At 39.3% G+C, this 8,876-nt stretch overlaps 1 pseudogene across 1 annotated transcript; it reads right to left on the bottom strand.

Moving 5' to 3' along the window:
• Nucleotides 1-1,299: 1,299 nt before the first annotated feature.
• Nucleotides 1,300-1,901, bottom strand: LOC103276271 (annotated as a pseudogene). Its single transcript, XR_505357.1, has one exon. The product of XR_505357.1 is annotated as a WASH complex subunit 3 pseudogene (transcript).
• Nucleotides 1,902-8,876: the final 6,975 nt, after the last annotated feature.

Raw genomic sequence — 8,876 nt, forward strand, 5'->3', positions numbered from 1 at the left:
CTGAAGTACAGAGGTGCAGTCACAGCTCACTGCAGCTGGAACTTTTGGGCTTGAGCGATCTTCCCACCTCAGCCTACTAAGCAGCAGGGACTACAGGCACACACCACTATGCCTCCCTAATTTTTTATCTTTTTGTAAGGATAAAATCTCACTATGTTGCCCAGGATGGTCTCAAATTCCTGGGCTTAAGCAAGCCTCCCAAATCACCAAGATTACAGGTGTAAGACACCATGTTCAACCAAGATAATACTTTCTTATTCTTCCCTTCAAAAACTCCATGGATCTTCAGGAAACGTTGGCAGTAATTTTTGTAAAAGATGCTCATGACAAGATCTAACAGAGAAAATAGTCAAAATTGATTTTTTTCACTGGCAAATCAGTGACCATCACCAGAGTATGGAATATATGGAAACAGTTTACAAATATTCAGTTGTGGCTTTTGTTTTTGTTTTGCAGACAGGTGGCTGGTTACAAAAATGAGCTGAAGATACTCACCATACTACTTCCTCAGATCAAAGACTGACCTGAAATAAAGAAATATGAGAGCCTCAACTACATGTTTCCTATATGACCTCACTCCCCAATCCCCACTGCCATTAGTTACTAGGTTCTACTTTCTTACGAAGGTCACAAGACAGCACTGCTGATTTATCCAAATAAAAACAGCTATTTAAATTCACAGTGACCAAGTTGGTAGCATGAGGGCAATTGATTGTCACTCATTTTTCTTTTTCAATTTTATTATTTTCTTTTATTTTAAAGATGTGGGGTACAATTTGTTAATTATATCAATGCTCATTATGCAGGAACCCTTGTTGATGAGGTATGTTGCGCTTTCCTGGCAGAACCCCACTACTCCAATCCTTTTCTTATAGTAGTATGATAATTGTTCAGGGTCCACTTATGAGTGAGAACGTGTGATACTCAGGTCTTTGTTTCTGTGATAGATCACTCAGTATCATAGACTCTAAGTACATCCAAGTTACTGTGAAGTTCACAATTTTGTCCTTCTTTATGGCTGTGCAATATTTGATTGCATATATGTACCCCATTTTTAAAATCCAGTCCTTTTTCTATGGCAGCACAGTTGGTTCCACATTTTTGCTATTGTGGACAATGCTGCAATAAACATACATGTGCAGGTATCTTCTTTTTGGGGGCAGGTTATAGATGCTGTATGTTTGTTAACACAGAGGGAGCTTGGTGTGGATATGTGGCCATTTGATGTTTTGAGTTACAGTTCAGGTGCTCTCTCTTATAGAATGTAATAAAGTGTACCCCTACATACGTATAGGAAATTCTTACCAAAATTGAGCTTAGTCACTGAAAGATCATTCGCTATCTGAACTTTCTTCTGCAGTTTTTTCACTTTCACCATCAGGCACTGGAGCACCTGGCCTCTCAAGAAGATCTGGGTCTAGTCCTTCTGATATCATTTTGTTCCTTATTGCCATCATTGAAACTCCCACTTGAACCATTTTGAGATATCTGGCATATCTTGGGTCCTTGGCTACAGTTAAGATATTTTCTGCTGATACTTCACTTTTCTGTGGTCCAGAGTCTTGTGTACTGTTCTGCTGTGATTGCTCTGAAGTGGCTTCAGAATGTGACCCATTTGTGACACTAGTGACACTTGAAGGAGATACTTCAAATGTGACATCTTCCAGGCCCAGGATAGATGACAACTTTGCATCTAAAATATTGAGAGTTGTTTCAATTTGTTGAATACAAAGAGAAAGGTCTGCCAATTTCTCCTCACAAACTGTAGAAAAGCGGCTGAGGAACTGTACCATGTGCACCACAAATTGGTTTAGAAAAACCATCATTCTTTTCTGTTGAACAGCTGGCACCTTGGTCAGGTCTATGCTCGACCCCATGAGAGGAAACCTGTCCTCATTCATCTCTGGTATCTTTTTCATAGAGCAATTTGAGTTCCTCCAGGCATATTCCCAGCAGAGGGACTGTAGGGTCATATGGCAGGTCATTTTTTAGATCTTTTGGGAATCGCCATACTGTTTTCCACAGAGGTTGTACTAATTTACACTCCAACCAACAGTGTAGAAGTGTTCCCTTTTCCCCACATCCTCCCCAGCATCTGTTGTTTTTTGAGTGATTGATGATGGCCATCCTGACTGGAGTTAGGTGGTATCTCAGTGTGTTTTTGATCTGCATTTCTTTGATGACTAGTGAGGCTGAGCATTCTTTCATGTATCTATTGGCTGCCTGTATGTCTTCTTTTGAGAAAAGTCTATTCATATATTTTGCCCACAATGATGAACTATTCTGAGTTCAATGGAATCACAAATTAAGGGAAAAAAATCACAGGTCTTCTTTGCAGAAAGAAGGTCACAGTTTAAAATGGCTCTCAAATTTGGGTGAGTCTGCTGCCACTGTTCAGAATCATCCAAATATGGCAGCATTAGGGGTAGTTTTAATCAGTAACAACTCTCAAATGGGATTCCTAAAGAAAAGGGCATCTTGAGGCTTCATCTTACAAAACAAACTCCATAACTCCAGCAGCATATGAAGCGAACTTCAAGTCAAATGAATGAGTGTGAACATTTCTTGCCATATATTTTCAGATTACCACATGGGAGATTCATCTTTCCAACTGAGTTGAGATTGTTTAAATAAAAACCATATAAAATATTTCGTCCCAGACCTGTGCTATGAAATGCAATGCACAATATTCAGAAATGATGAGCACATGTAGGGCCCAGATGACCGGGAAGCCATTCATTCTGACATCTTATCTATGTCTCTTTCTGTTTCATCAGGCAGATATTTTTATCATATTATTTATTTTATAGTATCCCAAATGATAAAAGTGACAACTGGGATGCAATTGTCAGAAAAGGATGACATAGTCTTCATCTGTCTAGTGGCATAATCCCAAAAAGCACCAGCCTCCATTCACATAGCATCTAATTTTTATAAAATTTATTAAATCCAGCCCTTTTTCGACGGGCAGTACAGTTGATTTTTTTTTTTTTTTTTTTTTGCTATTGTGAACAATGCTGCAATAAACATACATGTGCAAGTATCTTTTTCATAGAGCGATCTGACTTCCTCTGGGCATATTCCCAGTAGGGGGATTTAAAAAATGGGGTACATATACGTGATCAAATATTACACAGCCATAAAGAAGGACAAAATTATACATTCTCTATTCCCTCTTGTAATTCTCCATTTCAGATGCCAGTAAGGATTTAAAATGCTTCTAGAAGAAATATTCATCAAAACTGACATGACTGTGAATGACTGACAACAAGTAGGAGGGAATAAAAAAATCACGTCAGTGTATCAGCAGTTTACTCGCTGAACAACTTCTACTCAGTCCATCTGCATGAAATGGGTTTGCCAAAAACTGGACGTGCCTGCAGATACTTGCAAGCACTATCTGGCATGCATACTGGTGCTATTCCACACTGCTTAAAGATGATATACAATTCCTCTGAGGGGATTCTATATATACTTTCTAAAATGGTAACCTAAATAGTACAAAACTACAGATTCTTGGTATTTCGGCCCTAGAGCTATGAGCCCCAAATTTCTGTTCTCTTGCTTTCTAGTTTTTTAGTATTTCTGAACAGCAGTCATCTTGTTTCTTAATCAGGGATGTATGTCACAGGCACTTGTTGCATACATATACTTGAATCATTATACTGATACCCTGGAGAGGGGCCTGGGCATGTGTATTTTGAAAAGATCACCAGGTGATGATGAAAGGCATCTGTGGTTAAGAACAACTATTCTAGATTGATTTTTTTATAGTCAAATAACTATGACACACACATGTGCCTACATAGATCAAGATAACTCTCTCCCTCATGGTGTTCTCTAAATGCTCTCCTTGGCCATGCCATTTTTCACTCTGAATCTCTGTCTATAAAATTGTCATGGAACTTTCCATAGTCAGGTAATTTTCCTAGACAAATTTTATGTTAAGTCAGTATATATGAGTCACTCTTCATTTGTGGAGGCAAAGTAGCAACTAAGATCAGCAACTCCTTCCAAAATGATGCCATCTTAATATATAGTCATGCAACAAATATTTATTTAGCAGAATCTGTATGTTGTGGTAAAGGGTGAGAAAAACACAAGAACAAGAGGTGGTCCTGTGCATATCAAGGAACATTTATGCTAGAACTAGAGTGGAAACAGGTAGCCAAGTTAAGCAAAGTTAAATAATCATATAAGGCAGCATGTATTTCAATATTAAATTACCAGTACTCAGCAAAAAGTGCTCCAAGGATTTGGGAGAAGTTGTGCTTGGTCCAGCAGTCAGACCACACTTCAGAGAGGGCCTTCAGAAAAGGATCTGAAAAATGAATCGAGAATAAAAGGGCATTGCAAGGAATTACGTGTTCCAGGACAGAAACACCACAAACCAAATAAGGAATGACAAGTCATGAACAGTGGAAACACAACCATCTGGAAGGAAGAAGTCATTTGGTGACTGACACCAAACAGGCAAAGGCTACATGCTAATCAGTGGGCTCAGAGGCCTAATATTCTACAGTTGTAGAAAAATCATCAAGGTTTTAAAGTAGCAGGACACAAGAACAGTAGTTTTTCTTTAATGTTTTGGGTTTTGTTTTTTGTTTCCTGGTAGCAAACAAAATGCCTATAAGCATGAGAGGCAAAAACATAAGGAGACCTTATGAGAGTGATTAGGATCCGGGCTATAATGATGGATTTACAAATAAATATTGAACTCAGTGGCTGACTGGCTTGAGTTTTTAGCATGTAACAAAATGAGGCATACAAATCATAGGAAAAATGGGGGGAGACAGGGATGAAAACAAAGCAGAGCTGCCAGTCATAGCCAGCAGAACAACACCTCGGAAGAAACATCTGCACTGGATACATAGCTTTGGAAGAAGATGGTGAGGGAAAACAATTACAGCCCAGCGAAAGGAAGGTTGAGTGAGGAAAATAAGAGTTTGCTAAAGGTTAAATCTGGAGAAGCAGCAAACTGAAGACCACAGGGGAAATGCAGAGTAACTTGCAAACAAAAGACCTGGAAAATGCAAAAGAATCTATTGGCAACCCAGAAGCCAAGGAAGATAGTGTTGGTGAACTCTTTCAAAACAAGAGTTCACCAACACTATCTCACACAACAGAAGAATGAGAGACCTCTGGCACTGACCCAGCTCTGGTCCCAGCAACAACACCCCACCATCCACCCCTAGCAAGAGTTGATCTTTCTCCTTTAATCTCTAGTTACTGACTACCCAAATCAATCATGTAACACACACATCTGGTTTTTGCTAGTATCAGCTATTATGTCTCAGCTCCTTGACACTATTGTAACAAGCTTCTTGGTGGGGGGGAAATATCAGGACACTTTATGTACCACCTCTTCCCCTCCATTGTGCCTCCATATTGCCATGCCACGAACAATCATTTAGAAATATGTTTAGATGACTGTAAATACATCTGTCCTGTTTATAGCAGTAAGCAGGTAAAGACCAGTTGAATTCAGGAAGAAGACACAGGCACTGATCTAGTGTTGCTGCTCAAAGTGTGGCCTTATGCCAGGAGCATCAGTATCACCTGAGAACCTGCTGAAAGGGCAGACAGACTCTCAGCTGCCCTCCCAGACCAAGTGAATCAAAATCTGCATTTTAACAAGATCCCCAGATGACTGACATCTATGCGCATTGGTATTTGAGAGAAACTGGCCTAAACTCAGTGTCATATAGAAGGGGCTAGCAACAACTTACCCAAGAAGTGAGTTGGAGGAGGAGAAGATAGCACATGAGTTTTGGCAAGTGGGCATGCACTGAGACCCAACTTCACCCTTGCTCAGACTCGTGGCTCAATGACAAAGCCCAGGCCCTTTGGATATGTGGCAGAGTCAGGCTGGGAAGCAATTCTGGCTTTTGACCAGGAACCCAGATACATAAATCCTTTTTCCATAAACTGCCACTAAATTCATTTATAGGAAGGGCTTTGCAGATTGTATCTACTAGGTTGTTTTTCCAGGTTTTATAAATATTCTGACCTCTTCAAGACCCTATTTATGCTCTCCATATATACACAGCCCTAGAAATTGATGATACTTTTCTGTTTCCCATTCATTTCTCTAAGTTTCCCTCTAAAGTTGAAATTACTAAAATATTTTTTTGACACAACTGAAAGCCCAAACTGAAAATGCAACTTCAACTCCAAATAGAAAGGGCCTGCAAGGAAGAACACTATACTGAAAACACTACTGCTTAAATAACCAGATGTCAGGAAAAAGCTCCCTAAAGAAAGAACTATGAGACAAAAGAATCTTCATATCCTGGGCAAGCTCCTCAGGTCCCCTGCCACTGTGGGAGCTTTTCCATTCTCTCAACAAATACTTATTTTTTAAAAAATGAATTGTTATATCCCAAAAGGTGAAGACCAAATGGGATGCCGAATCTTGAGGCAGACCTTCCCTCTGTTGTGGTTGTTTTCAATAAATTATTCTCTGATTTTTCTATAGGTAAGTGTACTGAGAATCACTACCTGAAAATATCACTGTGCTGGAAGAGTTCTCTGTGGGTCTATTTTAACAGCTTTATTGATATATAATTTATACACCATAAAGTTCCCATTTTGGAAATGGAAGAAGAGATTTCCATTCTATCCCCTGACTTTAAGCAAAGCTTTACTAAACTCACCCAGGAATATAATATAGTCATTTCTTAAATCTCCAGGAATGTTGGACAATGTCATCACCCTCTGATAAAATATCCTATTTTCTCAGTTTTTACCACTGGAAAGAACACCTTGACTAAGTCTCTTCTATTAAAATCCAAACTATCAGTATTTATAAAATAATTATTTTTAAGGCTGGGGGAGTGGCTTACAACTACAATCCCAGCTCTATGGGAATCCAAGGCAGAAGGATCACTCGAGTCCAGGAATTTGAAACCAGCCTGGGCAACATAGTGAGACGTCATCTCTAATTTTTTTTTAATTAGCTGGGCTTGGCAGTGCATGCCTGTTGTCCCAGCTATTTGGGTTGCTGAGGCGGAAGGATTGCCTGAACCCAGAAGGTTGACGCTGCAGTGACCTGTGATCTTGCCACTGCATTCCGGCATAAAACCCAGACTCAAAATAAACAAACAAAAACAAAAAAAGTAATTACTCCTAAAGCTATATTTTAAAGATGGTTGGAAATACCATCATAGGCTCTTGTAGCCTGCTTACTTTGCAGGCCCTCCAATAGAAAGCAAAGTTCACTGACTAAAGTAGAAATCACAAATTCTTACAAACTACTGTTGCCCCAGTTTTTCCTGAACTACTTTCCACCAAACATAATGCTATCATAATGCATGGATCTGTTGTTTTTCACCTTAAGACTGGTGTTAGTACACAGGCAGGATTTTCTTTCAAAAAGAAAAACAGCAAATTGCATGCTCTCACAGAACCTTGTCAGCTTGCTTGGCTTCTCCTGATTGCATCTTTGTCTAAACCAGCACTTAATGCTTCAAACATCCCAGTCCAGTTGCTTGGAGAGGACTTCCACTCTCTTTTCATCAGGATGCTAAGAAACAAAGTATCAGAAAGATCGTCTTCGTCCATTTTCATCTTCACCATAAACAAATCTGCCCTTGTCTATGTTTGAGATTTTTATTTCCCATTGTTTACTATTTGCTCCTGAGATTTCCATGTCTACCACTGAGGACCTAGGCCTCCCACTAGCAGTATGAACACAACCACCAGGATAAGAAAAGAAATGTTACCTATGAAACACCATTAGAAAACATTAACCTTGCTCTAATGCTCACAACATACTCCTATCAGCAATGCATTTCCCAATGGAGCAGCCAATTGGCTAAGTCAGCCCATTAGGACTTTGAAGGGAGTTCAGTGAAGGAGATTTTGCAAAGATGCATTTTTCAAATATTTCACTTTCTCAGGAAAAAAAAAAGGTAAACCCAACTATCACATATTGGGATAAGGTAGGACAGATAAAAAGCCTGAAAAAAAACCCTCAAAATGTCTCAAGTAATAACAAACATGTTTTCTCCTTCTTGCCCTTCTCATGCCACCCCATCTCCCATGCTTCACACATTCCTCTTCTATTCCTTTTCTTGGCCATTCCTGTTGACAATATTCCACACATCAAGTCTATCACTAAGAGTATGCATTATTGGAAAAACGTAAACTCAGTGAAATGGCAAGATATGGCCCTGAAATGACAGGCACAGGTTTAATTCCTCATACTACTTACCTCTCTTAGTCTCAGTTTCCTCATCTGTTTAAAAACAAAACAAAACAAAACAAGAGGTTGTTTATCAACCTAAATAGGACTGAGGTAAGAATCATATGTGGAAATGTAAATAAAACTCAGTAAATGCCAATAATAAACAGAAACCCAAATAAAAAGCACAATCCCATTCACAGTAACCCCTCAGAAAAAATACCTTGGCATCTTCCTAACCAGAGAAGTTAAAAACTTTACAATGAAAACCACAAAAAGCCGCTCAAAGAAATAAAAAATGACACAAACAAATGGAAAAATATCCCAGGCTCAAGGATTGGAAGAATCAACATTGTTAAGATGTCCACCCTACCTAAGGCAATCTACAGATTTAATGCAATACTCACTAAATTACCCGGAGCATTCTTCTCAGACCTGGAAATGACAACAAAGGCATTCATATGGAAACATAAATAGACATGAATAGGAAAACAATCCTCAGCAAAAAATAAAAAAAGTGGGGCCAGACTCAGCGGCTCAGCCTGTAATCACAGCACTTTGGGAGGCTGAGGTGAGTGGATTGCCTGAGCCCACATGTTTGAGACCACTCTGGGCAACTTGCAAGACCTTGTCTCTACAATAAATAAAAAATTAGCCAGGCATGGTAGCACACACCTGCAGTTCCAGCTAC

This window comes from Carlito syrichta, unplaced genomic scaffold, assembly GCF_000164805.1.
Source record: "Carlito syrichta isolate Samal-C Ts95f unplaced genomic scaffold, Tarsius_syrichta-2.0.1 Scaffold316013, whole genome shotgun sequence".
Lineage (NCBI taxonomy): Eukaryota > Metazoa > Chordata > Mammalia > Primates > Tarsiidae > Carlito > Carlito syrichta.